Below are 22,775 nucleotides of genomic sequence, written 5' to 3'. Positions count from 1 at the left end.
CATTTGTTCTCATTCTTTTAGTTGACTCAATTTTAAAAATGCAAATATAGGCATTAAATGGTATTTTTGAAGTAGCAATGTGATTCCCAAAAAGCTATTAGCTGAAAACTATCATATCTTAAGAGAGTGTTTGCAGTGTCCTTAAAAAACTGAAGGTGGACAAGGGAAGGAGTCCAGTACAGACATGAACCTTGACTGCGAGATGCATCTACTATCCACTGAAGCCTCATCAGGAATGGTCTCAGTAGAAGGGCTGCTGTCAAGAAACCATTTTTAAGGAAGAAAAATGGGAAGAAAAGACTGAGGTATGCCAAATTACACAAGAACTGGACTGAAAAATCAGGGGAACAGGTCTGACGGAGTGGTGAATCCAAATGTAATAATCAGTTCAACTTGAGATCAGTATGTATGAGGAGGTCAAGGGAAAGGTCCAAATGTGAGCTCTGTCATGGTTTAGGGTGCATGTCACTCAGTGGTTTTAGAGATCCTGTCAAAATTGATGGAAGTATAAATGTAGAAAAGCATTCGGATTCAGTCGGGAAAAGGTTTGGTTTTTCAGCAATGATCCAAAACACACTGCCATTGCAGTAAAAGCATAGTTGGATAGAAAACATCACAATGATACACTATCAGTCGTGGATTGGGTTCCCTCAGACCTCATCATTAAAACAGGATAAGATAAGATACGCTAAGATGAGCTTTACTGCCATTGTAAGCATGAGCATACAATGAAATTGGAAACATACAATGAAATACTGAAGCAGTGTGGGCTCTTCTTGACAAACAACAGAGCAAATACAGAAACACCCAAAGAGATTTGAATGTCCTTCAAGACGCCCGGGAACTATTCCCGAAAACTATTTAAAGAAGTTACGGGAAGCTGCTGAAGAGAGCAGTGAGAGGAAGAGAGGTTGTGTTGAAGAGTGAAACTGGTCATACCAAATATTGACGCTCAAGCTAGTTAGAACTGTATGTACATACTATATCTCCATGTAAGTGCAGCATTATTTCCCGTTTTCCTAAGAAAATATAAAGAAACGTGGAGTGGCTCATGACTTTTGCACAGTACTGTACACTCAGGACTTCATTACTACGTGGATACTGGTGTATATTAAGCACTAGTTTCATTTAAGTTCCTTTGTACAAGGAGTTTTGATCATAGATGGTATTTTCTCAGAGTCTTGCTTTTTCACATTTTTTTGTGCTTGATTTTAATCGGTACTTGATGAATAACAGTTTAAAATGTATCCTGACCTGTAGTAACCCGGTACAATTGGCTTTAATATAGATTTTCTCTCGTAGTATTTTTGATTTTGACTTTGATGTAAAATAATTCATTCTAAAACTAACATCCAGCTCAAGTACACTATAATTATGTGCGTCCATTTCCTGCTGAACTGTTCTTTTTGTGTGTGTGTTTTATTTCTCTACTGCTGTCTATATTTCCAAATATGTGAATAAACTTTAGTATTTCCCTTCATGGACTTACTGTCTTCCACTAAATCACGTTCAGCTGTACTAACGACCAGACAGCGGAGATTACAGCAGCAGTGCATGGAGGCAAGCAGACTTTGAGTCTCACGTGCCTTGCAGCAAAATTCCACCCGGCAACTATACACTGTACCATGGCAACAGCCTTGCTATTGGTCCCCGGTGCGTTTTCAAATGACCAATGGGATGGCCAGCCGCGGGTGATGCTTGTTGCTAGGTAAACATGATGCAGAGGAAAGATAGAGGAGCAGAATTACCATGCTGCTACTGCAGGGTGCTTTAAGCAAGGAATGGAAGAGCACTTTACAGTCGGAGATACCCTTCTCTTTCTCAGCACTTGGCGGTGCCATAGAGACAAAGAGAAGACGAAGCAGGAATGACACAGTCAAAAAAAGAGATAAATATTAGACTGGTGAGGATGGCACTGCCATAGGGAGAGCTTCCTTAGAAAAATTTAAAACAGTAACGTTTTCCAGGTTTTTGTGTGTGTGTGTGTGTGTGTCACCGAATATTACTGATTTAATGAACATGTCCATTTCCATAGGAGAAAAAAAAGCTGCCTCAGTACACACCCTAACAGATTAATGTTAATGAATACGATAACACAGTAAAATACATAGTGCTTTAGCATGATAGTTAAAACAATCATGTAGTGACATTACTATAAGCCTACAGTACTTACTAGCAGATCAGGACACAGGGCATATTGCATAGATGACAGTGATGCACATATGAACAGCTGTGATCTACTTCAAACACTGGTTTTCAGTTAAATGATACCTGGAATAAAGGAATTACAGACAGGCTCTTAGCCAGACCAAAAGATACTGAACTTTCTGTTTCAACTGTACAACCTGAACTGCACATGACCTCATTATTCTTCTACCAAACAGTCACCCGTGTACATATCCAGTCATCTCACATCATCAGCATCAGAATACTTTATTATTATGTGGTCACGTAGGGTTCCACCTAGCTCAGGGTTACAAAGTTTCTGTATGACATGCCCTCTAACAGCATCTTGATTTCATTTATTTAGAAATGTTAGGAAAAAAGAAACGTACCAGTTGGCTATTGTTTTAGTAATAATAACTATTTGTTATTAATAATAATAACAACTAATAAATAAGCCACACACTAAAGATAAGTATACATGTGTGAACCAACAACTGTAGAAAAGGTGGACGACTTGTTTGTGGGGGCTGCCATGTTCCACTTTAGGAGCCAGAGTCTGCGCAGTATTGACTTTAGGTGGAGTTGCGTCAAACCCCGCCCACACGCCCGCTGGACTTGCACGCGAATACGCCCCCTCTACACTTTTTGCGTAGCTTGGCTGCTCCAGTTTTGAGGACATCTGCTGAGTGGGGTTTCCACGACTGACAGATCGCTAAATTAGGATAAGTACAAGAACATCACCATAATTAAAGAGACACACATCTTAATTTGTTATAGTTCTACAACGTCTAATATCACTCTGTAGTTCCTGTTGTTAATTCTTTAGCTAGATCAGCCATTAGCATGTCTATATTCAGTCCTGTACAAAGTTATATACATATAAAATATGCACATTACTCTCTCTGATGACTCTGATATGAATGACACTGAAGTATTTTATGCTCCCGTATACTGACACCAGTTACACGGATGATAAATCCCTTTGACTTTTTGTCAAAGCTGGACCTCCTCTCAGTGTCCCTGCTTTATCTGCTGCTCCCAACAAATATACGCAAGTTTCTCTGCGACTGCAGCTGCCAGTCAAAGTCTTGATATCATGATGATGTTGCACCTAAATTTTACAGCAACAAATTAAATCAAATTTATGAGAAAGGAGACCCCCCTCAACACAAATCAGTTTGATATGAACTACTAATAATGGCAGGAAACATCTTTGGGAAAATTCCAACTTGGAGTTAGTATTTTGCCCAAGCAGACTAGAACAGAGTTCGAACCACTCACCTTCTGATTAGTAGATGGCCGGCTCGACCTCTGAGCTACAGCCACCATCACCATCAGTGGTTCAAACATACAGACGCATAATAGACCATGCAGTCAGACATTCATTCCAACACACATGCAAACAGTCAAAAACTATGGCTGAAAATAGGAGAGAAAGATTACATGAACGTTAACCTAGAAAAAGTCATTTTCAGCAGCTGTTTCAAACAAATCTCAAAATCTGCAGACCTGATTGGCTGAGGAAGGCTGCTCCACAGTTTGGGCACCACAACCTCAAAAGCATGATCACCTCTGTTTGTAAAATCAGAGTGAGGGAGTGAGGAGACTGGTTAGAAGATCGGCTGCAGTGATAAGGTCTCAGAAACTCTGCTACATATGCAGGAGCTCATATTGGAGTCCTATTTATTAATAACAGGATTTTAACCTCCTAGGACCTGGCATCCACATATGTGTGGACGTCACATTTTGGGTTATTTAGACCAAAATACTCTATTTTGCTCTACAAGGGCCTGATATCCACTTACAAGGACATTATCCTGCTACTGTTCTATCAACATTTTAAACGAATATCCTCATATGTGGATCTCATTTTTCTTAGAAACAAAAATTAGGTAAAAATAAAATCTTTGTTTTTACATTCATCAGGTCCCAATCAGCCCAAATATCAAAGAGAAATTAAAAATGCTGCTGTGGAAGAGTTCAGGTCTTAGGAGGTTAAAGTAGATTCTAAACGTCGCCAGTGAAGGGATGCAAGAATGGGTGACTAGCTGAAGAGGTTACTTGGATGAGTGATGAAATGTTTCTCCCACTGAAAACGCTACAACCAGATGAACAGAATCGACTTTTTGGGTTACCCTTACCTGGATGATTGAGCACGCATCAAGACAAAAACTTATTATAGTACTTCACTCGTGATATGTGTTGCAAATGTAAACACTTTGCTATTGCTAAGTACTGCAGTAACATATATTGGGGTGGCTGTAGCTCAGGAGGTAGAGCAGGTGCTAATTGGTTAGTGGTTCAATCCTTGGCTAATCCAAGTCGGCATGCTAAATACTAACCCCGAGTTGGTCTCTGATGCATCCATGGGAGTATTAATGTGTGTGAATGGTAGATAGAAGGCACTTCTATCGATGAAGTGCTTGTATGAATGGGTGAATGAGAGAGTATCAGAATCAGAATAGTTTAATAATCCCAAGAAAAAGTAAAAGAGTAAAAAAGCGCTATAAAAGAATCAGTTCATTTAAACACTTTTCTTCAATGGCTGTAGCTGTACTATAACTTAACTTTACCATTATTTACCAGGATTATGACAGCTGTGAGAAAAACATTTAAACAGTGTCAGTACCCGGGTCCCAGTGTCATGAGGAAGAAACCAGAAAAAAGCCTTCATTTTGTAACAACGTCAAACACAGGTGTTTGCACATAAAGTAGATGATGGATTGTGTAGCTCACAAATCTTAGTGCTTCTGATTGCTTTCCCTGATGCCACCACTTTTTTTAACTGTGCAGCACTAATGTTAAATATGATATGAAAAAATGTTACGACAAAAGATTAAACTATTACAAATATATTCGTTTTTTGGATATTAAAAATATCCAAAAACTAATAAATTGAAACTGATCAATTTTCTTGCGCTTATCTGAAGTCAGGTTGCAGGGACACCAGCCTACGCAGGGAAGCCTCCCTCTTGCCCGCTACCTCCACTAGCTTGTCCAAGGAAACCTTGAGGTGTTCCCAGGCAATCCGATATAATCTTTCCAGCATGTTTTGGATGTACCCCAGTGCCTTCTCCCAATAGGAGAGAACACCTTATCCCCTACACACACAGATTTTCTTTAATATTCCTACGTAACAGAGCGTGTGCCTGCGCTGCCTCTGTGCTGTCTTTCAGTCCAGCCACTGGTAGGATTTCTGGAGGTCAGCTGCCTCCTCTATCTGCTGGTGGTACGTATCGTGCAGGGGCCTGTCCTTCCAGGATGGTTCCTCCTCTTGCTCCTCTTTCTTGGGTTTCTGCTGCCTGAGGTATTCACTGAGCAGATGTTTGTCTCATCCTGGACTGTGGTGCTGACACTCACCAGCCCCCAGCCTCCTTCCTTTTGCTTAGTGTACAGCCTGCATGGTCAGGAGCCTCCTTGTGTTGATGTCAGTGGCTTCTATCTCCTCCTTTGGCCAGCTTATTATCCCAGCAGGGGACCTGATCATGGACAGGGCGTAGGTGTTGATAGCCCAGATATTGTTCTTACGGTTCAGCTGACTTCTCAGGACCTGCCTGACCCTCTGCAGGTACTTAGTGGTTGCAGCTTTCCTAACAGGGTCTTCGTGGTTTCCATTTGCCTGTGGGATTGCCAGGTACTTGTAGCTGTCCTCAGTGTCTGCAATGTTGCCTTCTGGTAGTTTGATCCTCTCAGCTCTGACTACCTCCCCTCTCTTCATTACCATCCAACTACACTTCTCCAATGCGAACGACATGCCAATGTTGTTGCTGTGTATCCTGGTGGTGTGAATCAGTGAATCCATGTCTCGTTCACTCTTGGCATACAGCTTGATGTCATCCATGTACAGGAGGTGGCTGACAACTGCTCCGTTCCGTAGTCGGTATCCGTAGCCAGTCTTGTTAATCATCTCACTGAAGGGGTTCAGGCCTATGCAGAACAGCAGTGGGGACAGAGCATCTCCTAGATAACGCCCACACTTGATGGTGACTTGTGCTATGGGCTTGAAGTTGTCCGCCACATCCCCATTGAGTTCCTGATGAAGGCTCTTAGGGTCCCATTGATCTTGTATAGTTCTGGGCATTCCAGTATCCAGCTGTGGGGCATTGCATCATAGGCCTTCTTGTAATCAATCCAGGCAGTGCACAGGTTGGTCAGCCTGGTCTTGCAGTCTCGGCTGACTGCTCTGTCTACCAGTAGCTGGTGTTTTGCTCCACAGGTATTCTTGCTAATTCCCTTCTGTGCCCCACTCATGTATTGAGTCATGTGCCTGATCTTAGCCGCTATGATGCCTGAAAGGAGCTTCCACGTGGTACTGACGCAGGTTACTCGCCGATAGTTGGATGGGAATGGTCCCTTCTGGGGGTTCTTGGAGATCAGGGCTGTCCGGCCAAAATTCCTTGTGAATTCCCTTAGTGAATTCTCATTACCGATATGCGCCCGGATCCACCTTTCTAACATTTTTGTTAATGTCATAAAAATTCCTTATCGTCTAAAATAAATAAAATTTTGCCGACATATATAAAAATATCTATAATTATGTTTAATATTAAAATATATTGTGTTTAACAAAATAAAACATTTGAATTTATTAAAAATGACTAAATGTTTCTTATTAGCATGATGCGACTTCACCTGCTCTGACCAGGCCAACAGCAAGTTTTCATAGAAGATTCAAACTGTTCTCTCTTCTCTCGCTTTGATATTCTTGTTACTGCATCTCCCGTCTGTGACTCTGCCCATTATCATTACCCATATGGGATTATACTCCATACTTTTCTAAATATAACAAACATTTTTTATAATCACAAAGAAAATGTAAGGCTCCAGCATGAAGCAGTGTTCAAGGCTGTGCAGTATGCTAGCATTTCAGCTTATTTGTGAACTTAGCCGAGAGCGTCTCATTAGCGTTGCTCATGATTGTCATTAACACGCACTCAGAAGGATCTTAAAGGTGACGAGAACCTTTAATGCGGAGATGCGACCCGCATATAAGCTTCATTTTAAAAGCAGTTAAGAGATTTTGTGTTTAAAACTTTTCAAACGTACTAATATTGTATTTTTAGATTAGCTTCAGAAACAAAGGGAAAGACTGTATATGGATCGTGAGCTGCTCGAGGAGTACAGGACACATTTGGGCAAAGTACTTCAAAAACACGAATGATCACTTTGAACAGTAATAGCAGTAACATCAGTCTTTCAGTTGTTTTTACTTTCTTTGTTGCTTGCATCTTTTCTCAGTCAATTGGGTAAACTCAATTATTTTCATTACCATAATTCTTATCTCCACAAGAGACTTTTCATTACTGCTATGCATGAAAATGTTTCTAAAATGTTTTATCTTCCAGAGACAAGAATTTGTCATATTTATCAAAACATTTTCTTTAATCGTCGCCCTGCTGGTGTTTTTGTGAGCAATAACATTAATTAAAAAATGAGCTCTACATTTACATGTTTGTGTGTCGGTCATGAGAAATATATAAATCATTAATTTTCATTAATTTTCATTTATTTAGGTAAATCAGAAAAGATCTTTTAAAAATCTTTTCCTAATTAATGGTCTCAGTTTGTCGGTAATGAGATTCATTTTTGGATCATGCTGCCATTAAATGAGAATAAAAAGTCCATGAAACTGTTTTATAATAATACTTTTATCAAACTGTATGGCAGGTTTACAGAATCGCTTAAATAAGAGAGAGAATATTTATATTTTGATCTTCGTGAGAACCACCCGTGAACGGAGAGGTCAACAGCGTGGTACGGCGGTATGTGGATTACAGGTCAGGGTTTGGGTTGATCTGTCAGTGATGTTGGGACTCTTGTGAAAATTGATGAAATTATGAATGCAGATCCACCGTGCAATACCACCTGGAGAGGATCTGGCTGGAAACAGCTTCATTTTTTTCAGCATGACAATGATCTCAAACACACTGCCAATGCAAGAAAAGCATACCTAGACAGACAAACTTACAAAGGAACGATCAGTCATGGATTTGTCTCCCCAGAGCCTGGATCTAAACATCATTGAAGTGGGGATCATCTTGCCAGAGAACAGAGCAAAAGGCAGAAACATCCAAATTAGAGCTTTGAATGTCCTTTAAAAAGCCTAAAGTATCATTTGTATAGACTAAAAGAAATTATATTAAGCTCCTGAAGAGAGCTCAGGCTGTGTTCAAGCATAAAGATACTCACACCAAATACTTTTCAATCTTATTACAAATTTATGAACTATGTTTGTACTCTGTTCTGTACTATGACAAATTTACATCCAAAAAATAAACTGAGTGTGGCGTATTGTGCTGTACATTATGAACGACGCACGCTGTTCCAAAGTTCACGAGAACAAGTTCAATAAAAGTTACAATCTAAAAAACAAGAAAAATTAATTATCCATCCACTACAGCCAAAAATATTTATCACGATATACATTTGAAACTTAGCGATAACGATATAACTGACGATATAAGTGACGCAAAATACTTTACAACTCCACAACTTTATTAGTGCAAAAATCCATCACTGTATTTTCACTGAAACAAGCAGCTGTTTTTTATGTGCATTAAAGTTATAAAAAAATGTAACAGTGCAAACTCCTGTCTGACAGTTTGACCAAAAGGCATTTCCAGTGGAGCCGACATAACCATGTATAACATCCACAGAACTTAAAGAGGTTAAACACACACAGTAGGTAACATGTTGAAGCACAGTACGTATCACTGCGCGAGGCTCCGCCTACGATAGCCGTAATGCTCCGACAATCCATCAAGCGCTGCGGCTTCGTAGCTTAGCAAAGTCGTACTGAAACATTTGACAGATTTTCGAGCGCCGTGCACATAAAATCGTTTCGGTAATAACGACGGCCCGCCTGCATGCACTACCAAAAACTGCTTTGTTGTGTATCTGACAGTAAAGCTAAACCAGTTCCACACCACTGAAGTTTTCGCATTTTTACAAACCAGTTCTGGTTCATCGTTTCATTCAACGATGCGTTTTCGCCCTTCTCATTCTCATTCGCTGCCATGCTTTTCGGCCATGTGCGTATGTAAACAAAGGCACTGCGCGTGCGCGTTTTACCCATATTCTATCGCCATATTTCATTTTCTTATCATTGCCTAACATTACACCTGTATTACCGTGAACGGTATGATATGGCCCAGCCCTACCATCCACTTTATTCTGCTTATCTGAAATTGGGTCGCGGTGGCAGCAGCCTAGCAGGGAAGCCCAGACCTCCCTCTCGCCAGCTTTCCTTGCTTATCCGGGGAAACGTTCCCAGACAAGCAAATAGATAGGCTCTCTCCAGCGGACACTGGGTCTACGCCGCGCCTCCTCCTGGTAGGACATGCTTGGAACATCTTACACATGAGCTGACTGCCTCAGCTGTTTCCTTCCAATGGCGGCGCCACTCTGAGCCCCTCCCGAATGACTCTTCCTCACCTCAACGCTAAGGGAAAGCCCTCATCAACCCCCCAGGAAAAGCTTCTTTCTGCCCCTTGTATCTAATGTTTTGTCTACTAGCAATAATAGTCATTTATGGCGTTTCTCACCTGTCCACTTGGTGACAGATGGTTGCATATAAGGACTTATCAGTAAATGACTAGTACCTCTGGTACCGACTAGCAATGGCGGAGGGTCAGGGTGGCTGGGGTGGACGCAGAATCCTGACCACCCTATGCCTGCACTGGTGCCGCACTTCCAGACACGTTTGGAGCGGTCAGGAGGTGTGTCCCAATTTAGGGACTACATCCTTTAAAGGACCCGGCCAATCCAAGCAGGCCAGGTCTTTTGAAGGAGGCAGCTGAGGCTGTTAACTGCAACCATGACACTAGCGGGTAGAAACATTTTATACAGCATTGCTCGACAGAAATGAAGGTGAACATCTTAATTTTTTACGCTGGTATGTATGTGAGGCTGAGAGACCACGGCAGCAGGAACTTTAACATTAGCTGATTAACAACAGTTAACTAATGTAGTTCATGAGACTAGTGTTGGTAATATAATGTAAAAATGGTCAACATTAAATTTAATGTATTAATATATGAAAATTAATTAAAAGATTCAATTCAAATATTGAGCATCAGTAAAAAAATAATTCAAGGTGCATTTATTTCTTTTTCATTTCACTTTATCTCTTCATCTCAAGTGAGATGGAGAAGATATGAAAGTCTTAAATGGGGCAGAGATTTTATTAAAACTTTTAAGGAAAAAATAGAAAAGTAAAACATCAAAATAAAACAAATAACACAGAAAAGAAGCAACTACCATTCTGAGGTGGTTTTCTGACCATCCATCCACAAATCTGTCTGTTTCTAACGGTAGTCTTGCTGTCATTTTTTCTTCTCAATCGTTTTCTGCAATCAGCAGCATAATTCTTAATAGATATATCAGTTTCTCATTTATTATATTGTCCAGGGGTTTGCCAAATATATAAAGTTACAGATCTAACATAGCATCAATTTACAACATGTTTCATCTCTTTTTGAAAAAATAGGGTACCAGAAAGGACAGGTGGAAGGACCACGCGCAACAACAACATGCTTGCCCAAATTACCAGCACGTATACTGACAGGAAGCTCAGAGCTGAGCAGACTGCAGGTGTCTAACACACCTGTTAAGGAACTTGGCTGATTGTTAAGAATTTTGCGTGGCTGCAGATTACTGGGCAAAATCACACATGAAGCATGAAGACATGATGGTAAACTGATAGGAATTCATACAAACATTCACACAGCTCTTTTTATTCTGTGCCTTTAACCACTTTCAACACACACACAGGAGTAGCTGGGGATCAAACCACAAACCTTTTCCTAGTGGATGACCCCTCTATGTCCTGAACTACTACTTTTGAGAGTGTGAGAGCCTGTATGTGTGCACCATAGACCTACAGAGACAGCAGCAGCTTAGTACATGCATCATATTTCTGAGCGGAGATTCATGGTGGATATTATAATGATGAACACGCCTCGTAAAAGAGAGCCTCCAGTACCTGTCATTTAAACTTAGGCTGACCCAGTTTACTGGAAACGTTTCATCACTTCACCTCCAGATGGTTAAGTCAGAGTTCACTTTCCAAGATTTTCACCTTGTGATTGTGAAACTCAACTGCATTCAATGTCCATCCTTAAAGTGACATTTCAACTGCCTTTTATTAAACTGACACATTCTGTGATTTCAGTGCTTAAATGCTAACTGCAGTTTTAGCTGCTTCCATCTACGACTCGACTGTATCCAAGGTGTTTGACTCAGCTGCCCACAGCGTGCAGCCATGACGCAAAGCAGGGCTGCGTTAAAGCAGCACAGCAGGTGCCGTTGCTGGGAGTTGCAACTTGAGACGTTAAGCGCAATTTGATTGCTAAAAGTAAAAGTGCACAGTGCTGAAAAGCTAAAGCTCTAAAAGACAGTCAGGGCAGCTCCATCGTTCATTGTGACAATTTTTCTGGAAACTGTTTCACTTTAAAATCATCAACTTGTATTGATTACACTTTACTAAATAGTTATTTCTAATTAAACAATTATTTCCAATCAGCAGTGTTTGGTTTGTTAATCAACAAAAGGAATGTACTGCACATTACTCATTACTCTTTTTAAAAGTAATGCAATAAGTTACGTAGTTACTCGCTGGAGAAAGTAATTTGTTACACTACTTGTTACTCCATAAAATGACCTGAAACGCCAAACTTTATACATCCCAGATATATCGCTGTAAAATAGTCACTTGGAAAATGAATTTAATAATAATAATGATGATAATTAAATAACTGTGTGAGAATTACAGGTAATTAAAACTTTACACTGAAACACTACCAGGACTCCTGGTACTGTACATATCGTAATCAATAATTCAGCATTCGAAAAGCTTGTGGGAGGGAGCTGTTGATCAGTGCTGCCTTTTATACTGCAGAACGTTTGCCTAATAGCAGCAGTTCAAAGAATATGTGGAGAGGGCGTAAGAGGTCCTTCATGACGATCAGTGCCCTAATCCTGCAGAGGCTCTGAAAGAGGTCCTGGAAGGAGGGGAGGAAAACTCGGATGACGTTCTCAGCGGCTCCAGCTATCCTCTGAAGTGCTTTTTTGTCTGACCTACTGCAGCTGGAACATCACGCTGATGTGCAGTAAGTGAGAACACTCTCCACCACGCCTCGGTATAAAGTCCTGAGGATGCTGGAGGAGAGACGCCTGTTTCAGGAAGTGCGGTCTCTGATGGACCCGTTTTGTGATCACGGAGATGTTCTTGCACCAGCTCAGGTCCTTCGAGATCTTCCACTCTTTCCACTGGGCAGCTGCTGATACCCAGAGGAGTTTGCTCGATCTGCGTCTTCTGGAAGCTGTGATCATCTCTTTTGCTTTGGCTACATTTAGCACCAGATTGTTTTCTCTACACCAGCCTACAAGCTGTTCAACTTCTTTACTGTACACTGAATCATCGTTTCCGCTAATCAGTCCTGCCTCTGTGGTATCATCCACAGATGTGAGGTTCCCCTCATATCTAGATACACAGTTGTGTATAAACAGCGTAAACAACAGTGTTGTTTAAACAGCCTTGAGAAGATCCAGTGCTCAGCCTGATGGCTTTGTAGAGTTTCCTAATATGGGATGTAAGGATGCATCTTCTATGGAGCGGTTGGGACAACAAGCAAATTGGTCAAATGATGCAGGAAGGCTGGCTGTGATGTGTGGTTTGATAAGCAGTTCAAAATACTTCATTACAATTGGTGTCAATGCGACGGGACGGTAGCCACTTAGACAGGATACAACTGGTTTCTTAGCTACTGTGGCCTGGCTGAGAGAGGTTAAAGATACCAGCGCGGACATCAGCACGCACGCCAGCGCAGTCCCTGAGCACATGTCCTGGGATTTTATCTGGACCTGCTGCTTTCCGTGGGCTGACCCTGACCAGGGTCCTCTGGGTATCTGCTTGCTTACGATAACAGCTTTGTAACGGGTCAGTGCCTGCACTCCCTGCCACATTGGTCTGATATTTCTTGTCTTGCGGATTCTCTCTGCATAGGTGCCAGTCTGGCAGTTTCTTCGCCCGCTCCAAAGCTGCATCAGGCTGTCAGCAGTGAGCGCAGTTCTGTGGTCATCCAGGGTTTCTGGTTGCCATGTGCATGACGGTCTTAGCTACAGTGATATTGTCTGTGCACTTGGCAGTGTAGCAGGTTACTGCTCCGCATACTCCTTGATGTTTATCTGGTCTCCCAGTGAGGCTGCCGTCTTGAACAGCACTCAGAGTGCCTAAAGCAGTCTCGAGGTCCACCCTCTGGCCAGAGGCTGGTCTGTGTTATCGCTGGTCTGCTGCACTTCAGGAGTGGTTTGCAAGCGGGCACCAGCATGTTCACACCATGCACTGCTTCAGCTTGGGAAGCACAGTCGTTAAACTGGTATGGTTAAAATCCCCCACCATCACTCCACAGCTGTCTGCCATAGCTGTCCCTCTTCTGTTTGCATTCACAGCACTTTCACTCTATCTCTCCGACAGGATGCCGTATTGACTTCGTACGACCAAGTCAGAGCTGAGCTTTGCAGTTCCAACCACATACTTTGCCCTGAGTATTACTGAGGTCTCTCGTTCTTAAGTTTCACAGCCACAACGTTGAAACACTCTCACTTGTCCCTAGAAGAGCCGCTGCATCCATGCGCTACGCCATCTCTGAAAAATGTAATGTGATTACAGCAACACATTACCCCCAGCACAGCCAGTTAAATTATAATTCATTATCATTCGTTATCTATGAATAATATACATTGTATCGTAGCTGATAAAACATGAGCTACATAAGCTTTTATATATCATGTACTCATAAAAGACAAATGTTTTTATTTATTTTTAAATAATAAAGGTTTCACCACTGATCAGTAATCCTGTCCTCATTCCCAGCATCACGATGGTTCGTTTCATGGCTGGCACTAGCTGCTAGCTATGCTCTCAGTTTCTACACTACGGATGCTTGAACAGTGCCATAACCACTGACATCAGTTAGTATGGCATGAGCTACTGCAAGACAGTCACCTATCTTTTGGAAATGCATCCTACAGATACCACTACCATGTCTCAGCACGGTGTGCAGTCTGGCCTTAAAGAATTTGAGGAAGCTGGACTCTCTACAGGCCTACAAATCTCTCAACTGCATCTGAAATCATGTCCTTAACAATAACAAACAAACCAACAAAAACGATGATAAGTAGTACCCCTGACACTAATATTATCAATAAAGTCTTACAGATATCCATTCCTGCTCAGCAGCACTCGTGTCCACACACGACCAGAGGCAAATGTCACACTACTACACCCGCGCTTAGCACCAAACTTCCTCTATTGTTGAATAATTGAAATGAAGGTGCTGAACGCAGATGAAGCATAAGCTTTGAAATTGCTCTTTTTGACAAAACCTATAAAATTATAAAATTATATTCACATAATTTCTTTGAAAAGACAAAAGTCTAAATTTATGGGGCGACCGTGGCTCAGCGGGTTGGGACGCTCATCAGTAACCGGAAGGTCGCCGGTTCGAGCCCCGGCTCCGACAGTCTCGGTCGTTGTGTCCTTGGGCAAGACACTTCATCTACCGCCTACTGGTGCTGGCCAGAGGGGCCGATGGCGCGATATGGCAGCCTGGCTTCTGTCAGTCTGCCCCAGGGCAGCTGTGGCTACAACTGTAGCTGCCTCCACCAGTGTGTGAATGTGAGAGTGAATGAATAGTGGCATTGTAAAGCGCTATATAAATGCAATCCATTATTATTAATTTCAGTTGCATCATGTAAGTGCTTTAGCCGTTACTGTAAGAATTATGGCCAATGACATGCTAATATGAACTTCAACATTTGTCCAAACTGCCCCAAACATTTGTTTTAACAGAGGGACAACATGGCATCTATAAACAAAACACTTTTCTTTATAAAGTATACATTATTTCTATTTGCACACAATAACAGAATTATATCAGAAAAACTGAAGTTGTCTGTGTAGCTAGTTAAAGCCTACACAAGCCTTTAGGATGGCAATAATTAACCAGTTACTAAAAACAAGAAACAAAACTGTCTTAACCCATCGTAGACCAATCTCTTACATCCTTTGTCTCTATGTTTTGAAAGAGTAGTTGTCAAACAGCTAACAGATCATCTGCAGAGGCTTATTTGAAGAGTTTCAGTCAGGTTTCAGAGCTCATCACAGCACAGAAACAGCTTTAGTGAAGGTTACAAATGATCTTCTTATGGCTTCTGACAGTGGACTCATCTCTGTGCTTGTCCTGCTAGACCTCAGTGCAGCGTTCGATACTGTCGACCATAATATTTGATAATCGATTAGAGAATGATGAAGGTGGGTGATTCTCACAAAGACTGCGAGATCTTTCATATTCTGATAAAAGTATTATTATAACACAGTTTTAAGGAACTGTAATCTTATTTAATGGCAGATGATCCTAAACGATTCTCATTACCAATATAATAAACGACAAACTGAAATAATTCATCAAAAACTATTTTTAAAGAGTTCTTAGACTGACCCAAATAAGCATATAAATGAACAACACACTCCATGAAAATTGATGATTTATATATATTTATATATTTCAAATCAAGTCTCATGACCGACACACAAACATGTAAATGTAGAGCTCATTTTTTAATTAATGTTATTGCTCACAAAAACACCAGCAGGGCGACGATTAAAGAAAATGTTTTGATAAATATGACAAATTCTTGTCTCTGGAAGATAAAACATTTTAGAAACATTTTCATGCATAGCAGTAATGAAAAGTCTCTTGTGGAGATAAGAATTATGGTAATGAAAATAATTGAGTTTACCCAATTGACTGAGAAAAGATGCAAGCAACAAAGAAAGTAAAAACAACTGAAAGACTGATGTTACTGCTATTACTGTTCAAAGTGATCATTCGTGTTTTTGAAGTACTTTGCCCAAATGTGTCCTGTACTCCTCGAGCAGCTCACGATCCATATACAGTCTTTCCCTTTGTTTCTGAAGCTAATCTAAAAATACAATATTAGTACGTTTGAAAAGTTTTAAACACAAAATCTCTTAACTGCTTTTAAAATGAAGCTTATATGCGGGTCGCATCTCCGCATTAAAGGTTCTCGTCACCTTTAAGATCCTTCTGAGTGCGTGTTAATGACAATCATGAGCAACGCTAATGAGACGCTCTCGGCTAAGTTCACAAATAAGCTGAAATGCTAGCATACTGCACAGCCTTGAACACTGCTTCATGCTGGAGCCTTACATTTTCTTTGTGATTATAAAAAATGTTTGTTATATTTAGAAAAGTATGGAGTATAATCCCATATGGGTAATGATAATGGGCAGAGTCACAGACGGGAGATGCAGTAACAAGAATATCAAAGCGAGAGAAGAGAGAACAGTTTGAATCTTCTATGAAAACTTGCTGTTGGCCTGGTCAGAGCAGGTGAAGTCGCATCATGCTAATAAGAAACATTTAGTCATTTTTAATAAATTCATTAATTTCATTTTTTTTAATTTAAATACCATATAAGTTAATGTTAGGCACAATTAGACATTCTTACATATCTTGGCAGAATTGTATTTCTTTTATATGATAAGGAATTTTTTATGACATTAACAAAAACACAGAAAATGGATTCAGACTCACATCGGTAATAAGAATTTACTGGGAGAATTCCCCGGGTTTCTTGGTTAAATTATTGTGAAACTGGGGTTAAATCTTTCTTTACATCAAATATCATAGTTTATATTAATAAGAACGGAGCCTGTTGAGGTGGTTCCAGCATCTGACTAGGATGCCTGCGGGCATGTCCCACCAAGAGGAGGCCCCGGGCAGACCCAGGACCACAGTGGAGAAGGTAGATCTCTTGATGGGTTTGGGAAAGCCTCGGTGTTCCACCGGCAAAGCTAGAGCAGGTGACCGGGGAGGTGGAGGTCTGGGCTTCTTAGGCTGCAGCTCTTATGGTTCTGCTGGTCCTGTACAGTCGTAGGTGAAGCATTGAGTTACAGTCAATGCAGGTGGTCCAAAGGTCGATCAGCCTGGTCTTACAGTCACGAGTGACTCCTTTCACAGTGCTTCACTTGTTCTACATTTTCTCATGTTATTAGAGTTATTATTGCAAAATGGATTCAATTCATTTTTCACCTGAAAATTCGATAAACAACGCCCCATAGTGAGAAAGTGAAAAAAACAGCTTCAAATGTTTGCAAATCTATTAAAAATAAGTTCTATTTCTCCTGACTTGCATGGTACAGTTTCCTCTTCTCTTTTTTTCATAGCATTATTCCAGTTTGTATCTGTTCTTTCCACTCATCTGCTGCAACACTGAATTTCCCAAATCTGGGACAAATTAAGGCCGTCTTGTCTTGTCTGAAGTCTTTTTGAGTATGATACTACAGCCTTGCCACACCCATTGTTGTTGTCCTTTTAGACGATGAACCTTGCCCCAGTCCCAGATCCGGAGCATCTTCAAGCTGAATGCTTAGATTGGCCTAGTGACCAGCTCCTGGTGATTCCAAACTTTCATATTTGTGGGTGATGGAGAACATTGTTCTCCATTTTCAATTCAGTGTTATGTGTATAGCATCAAATCCCAACAACAATCACCTTAAGGCAGTAGGATAAATAAAATACAGAGAAAATCCAAACAATGAGATGATGCCCTATGAGGAAGCGCGTGGTAATAGTGGGGAGGAAAAACTCCCCCATTTACGAGGAAGAAAAGTCCAGCAGAACCAGGCTCAGGGTCAAGAAGAGAGAAACTGCTCCACAGCAGGAGCTCACACACTAGAGAAGCACAGGGATTAATAATAACTGATAATTCATTTCAAAGTGGTGTATAGACACACAGTGAGTGAAGGAGAAACACTCATCATGGGAGCCAACAGCAGTGTAACTAATCACCTGATCCAGCCCTAGCTAGGTTTTATGGCTAATGTTTAGAGTATAGAGGGTGTCCATCTCCTGGATCCAAACTGGGAGCTGGTTCCACAGAAGAGCAGACTGAATCTGAAGGCTCTGCCTACTTTAAAATAGCCTTGGGATCACAAGTACACCATTAGTCTGAGAGCAAAGTTCTCTATTGTGCTGATACCATACTACGAAATCTATAAGAAAACATGGGTGCTGATTATCAGGCTCTACAATGCTGCAGACGTCTATACCTTTGCCCAGATCTGTGCCTGGCTCAGCACTCTACAATCTCAAATTCTCCAGACGTCATGGATTGGTTTGTGCTCTGACATACACCCTCAGCTCTGGGAAAAGCTATGGACTTTATATAGACAGGCTTTACAAATCAGCTCAAATCAACTGAATTTACCACAGAATGGCCTAAACTGATCATTTTCCTACTGAAGTCAGCTAACTGTTGAACAACATGATGTCTCAATACTAGTGTGGTGTTCAGTAGCTCCACTGATACTTGCATGTTCAACAGCAAGTTGAAAAGTTTAACATTTTAAGACAAAAGCCCCACACTGGTCACAATATTATAGTGGAAAAAATAAAGGTTTTGTCTCACCAGCATAATTCAATTATTTGAACTGATGGAGTTTGATGCAGCACATAAGACTTGATGTGGAGTTCAGGTCATCTTTAAAATTAATGGGCATTTATTTAAATTTACCTATCATAAAAAACCCTATAACAGTTATACTGTGGTTACTTTTGGAACGGTCTACAAGACTTTTAAATGCAAGGCAGCCAGCTATACATGTGTTTTAGAGGTAAATAGCCTTAAGTTCCTATGGGCCCGTGATGTTCAGTTATTTTGAAAAGAAGCGCATCCAATGGAAATCAACTTTTAACGAGCAGACCCAAACTCTTTAACTAGGATTAGTGGTGATATTTAAAGAAAAGAAAAGAAAATACACCTAATACCTACAAAAACACGGCTCCTCCTTTGGCAATCGTAGGAAAACCCTTAACAGAGGGCAAAAAGAAACGCTGCAGAGGATACACATCCATCCTTCCCCTGGTCCAAATATATGACCAGTGTAAAGAAAAGGAAACAGGTCTATCTAGGAAGCAACAGACAACGTAACTGCACAACATGGACTGATTGGGATTCTTGTACAGCGCTTTTCTGCTCTCCCAGAACACTCAAAGCGCTCTATACAACATGCCACATTCACCCAGTCACACGAGCATCATCTTTCTATGCATTTAAGTGCTTTCTAACTACCAGTCACACACATTCATACTCCAGTGGATGCAGCGGGATTACTATCTTGCCCAAGGATATTTGGCATGCAGATTAGGGGGAGCCAGGGATCAAACCACCGACCGTCCAATCAGCAGATGACCTGCTCTACCTCCTGACCTACAGCCACTCCTAAAAGTGGGGAAAAAATTCAGCTTGAGTAACAGTACCAGCACTCCGTATGTAAAGAGACTCGGTCATCACTGAATGTGGAGGTGTGTTCAAAAAGACCCCATCAATTTTTGGAATGAACCTGTGACGAGTCGACACTAATTTTAAACTGGTTTGCAAGAGCTGTCACACAAACAGACTTAGCTTGTTGTCACAGCTGTGCTATCAGCTGGGAACAAGTCTATTGACCATTTGTGGCCAAAAGACACAGGCTGCACACCACTCCAGTGGTCAAAGTAAACCAGAACATTTACTTGACATTTTATCAGTGAGATGAGGCGTTATCTTGGGAGTAAGACAGAACACTAATAAAAGTGACTCGTGCGCTCCCACAGAGCGCCCTGCCAGGAATCCAGATGACTCTTATTGTATTGTAGTTAATCTTAGGATTTGTTTGATCACAAAGTATTGGTTCATGATAGTTTGAAAGATATCAGTATCACAGCATCTTTAAACATACTGACTTTACTCTGGGTAGGACAGTGCATCCCATACACACAGCCACTACATGGTAAGTGCTGATGACCCAGGGAAAAGATATTCAGTGAAACTGAGCTGAATGAATGTGAATGCTTTCCTTTATTTCACTAAAAGTCAGCTTGGATTCTTCTTTTACTTGCCGCCTTGCATCTCATTGTTAATGCAAAATGACGTGACGTTTGAATGAGAACAGGTCAGAGAAGTTTGCAAATCACAGGTCCATCTTCTGTGATGTGCAACTGAAGCACAGACCATCAAACATTCAGCCTAATTCCTGATCACACAGGATAACGAAACGAGACTAACATTTTCTCTTGGAGCCATGGAGCGCACTGTGGCTGCAGCTGCCCAGACGCCAGGTTCAATTCCACAGGAAGCTCACACACTGAGTAAGCACACCTTCACTGAGACATCAACATGATGTCACAAAGAATGAATGGAAACAATTAAGCAAATTGTCTTTCACCCATTTTATGACCGACCCACCAGCACCCAAAAAACCTACAGAGCGCTAAATTGGGTGTGTATGTAGTGAGGGCATTCTGTGACATTTAAATAGTGATAAATATCTGCCTACTGTTAACCAAGAACAGGAAAGGAGCACGGAAATAGATTAAAAAGGTGTCAAGTTATGACTGTTCCAGATGTGCTTCGGCACCGTCCATTTGTCGTTCTGTTCTTGGCTACGAATAGCTATCTCCAGGCAACTGGATGCCAGTGTGCCTCTATTTGAGGGTAGGGTAGGGTAGGGGCTGGGGCTGGGGCTGATGCGGTAGCTAAGCTAGCGGCTATGTTAGCTGCCACAGCAGATGAAATGCTGCAGGTCCACTGAGGACAGCCCGGGGTTGCTGATCGGCTGCTATGTCACCTAAACTCATCCGAGTCCTCGCGGTACAGCAGAATATTCGCACATATGCTAGAGGACAATCAACACGTCTCTAATGCAATCGTGTAATAGCACACTCATTCAGCTCCCATCGCTTTTCCCGTTTTGCTCCGCCGGCATCCCATCCCAGTCTACTGGATGTCGCGCGTTAACGCGAGGCAGGTCACAATATCACAGTATGACACTTGTGTTCGAATTAACCAGTAGTCCCTTAATGACCAGCACAACTATGTCAACTCGCCAGATGGTTACTTGTCAGTCACAGGCTAAAGTGGAGGAGCAGGGGTTGGCAACGCTGCACACTATTAAAAGCCAGAGTAACGACTAGTTATCGTAAGGCACGTCTCAGCCACCGAGACGCATCACCCCAGCTTAAGCTGTTCAACATCAACCACTGTGCACCAGCAATGGTGACCAACCTGTTTCAGTCGAAGCCTGCCTCTTTGCCTCATCAGCTATCTGAGGCGCCGCGCCGGAGAAGCGGTAACACGAGGCCGGTAACAGGGGCGAAAAGAGGGTAACGTTCTTCTACCAAGCACTGTTACCACTAACCCAGTGTCAGCCTCCACCATAACCAGCAACTCCTCCATAAATAAGACCAACGCCGGCCGGCTAGTTCTTACCTCAGGCGGTGTGTCGAACCAAGTTCCGACTAGCAGCCATGTTCGGAACCCCTATTTCCCTTCGTCCACACGAACCGAGCCCCCTCCCCCAGGTCAGTTGTCCTTCGTTCAAAGCAGAAATCCAAAATAATGTCGAGTTGCCTTATTTGCCAGGAACTGGTTTCCCGTTTCCAGTACAATATGATAGTCTATGTTCTTCGGAGCTCGAGGAGCGGAGCTGTCGATGGGGACTGATTGCCGGCGCAGCACAGCTAGCCGTGCCTAAGGGGTGGTGGGCAGCCCGCCGCTTCAAACACGGACACCTCGAACTCAGTCTTCTTTCTGTTAAGCAAGCTTAATGTACTGGATCGATATTTATTCTCAGGTGCACAACAAAGTCCCTTGCAACCACAGCGTGGGGCAACTGAATAGGCGATCTCGTCCTCTTCTCAATTAATTTAAAGGCAAGATGCTAACATTAGCTAGCTAGCTAGTAGCTAGCATGCTAGCTGTCTTGATTAAAACACTGCCATTGGAATTTGAAGGAAGACAGTCCGCAAAGTGCAGGCTGTTTGATAGTAACGGCCAGCCGACGGACCGAACCTGCAGACGCTATGAGAAAGACCGTATTTTAGCAGACACGGCTAAAGCTAACTCTATGCTGGCCAGCCCCTCTGTGATGTTAATATCGGTCAAAGGAGAGGGGCTGCATTGAGAGCGCACTCCCGACACTAGGCAAGTACGGCCCAGCGCGTTCCAGAGAAATTTCCCACAAAATGGCTGCCAAAACAAACCGCACCGCATACTATCATACAAACTTCCCAAAGTTCAGTCTGTAATGGTGCTAAAGCAATCATTTTAGAGGTCTGCCCGATGCAGACCGTGTAACGCTTCGAAAAGATGATGGTAGCGTTGTCACAAACTAGCACGAGTCACCACTTTAGAGAGCACTTCCTTTCCTCTGCAGGTACGAGTAGTTCGTTTCTCCTGTAACTACACAAAGCGATTAATGTGAGTTTCACTGACAGCACGGGCACAGGCAGCAACGAGCTAAACGGCCAAACACCCGCCGCACACAGCGCTCGTGCTACCTGTCCACACATGAGCTCCGCGTCACACCTGAGAACAGGTGGACACACTCATGTTCGTCGGGGGGAGGACTGAGCGGCTACAGCGCGAAACCTGAGCTGTGGTCGTTAGTGTTGTACCCCAGCACCTGTGCGTTCCACGGTCACGTCTTTGAGTGACGCGCAAAGTCAGCGTGGAGCTGCACCCACGGACACTTGTTGGTT

General features: G+C 42.1%; 1 protein-coding gene across 1 annotated transcript in view; it reads right to left on the bottom strand.

Moving 5' to 3' along the window:
- The window catches only part of dyrk1b (dual-specificity tyrosine-(Y)-phosphorylation regulated kinase 1B), a 58,180-nt gene extending 35,718 nt beyond the window's left edge, over window positions 1-22,462 (bottom strand). The window contains exon 1 of the mRNA XM_085422023.1: window positions 21,505-22,462. The gene's annotated coding sequence lies outside the window, so the exon portion shown is untranslated. The remainder of the gene's footprint in view (window positions 1-21,504) is intronic.
- Window positions 22,463-22,775: the final 313 nt, after the last annotated feature.

Source organism: Rhamphochromis longiceps, linkage group LG11 (genome assembly GCF_057381845.1).
Source record: "Rhamphochromis longiceps isolate RC_006_pf linkage group LG11, R_longiceps_female_GT1.1, whole genome shotgun sequence".
NCBI lineage: Eukaryota > Metazoa > Chordata > Actinopteri > Cichliformes > Cichlidae > Rhamphochromis > Rhamphochromis longiceps.
This window is presented reverse-complemented; position numbering and strand designations above follow the sequence as displayed.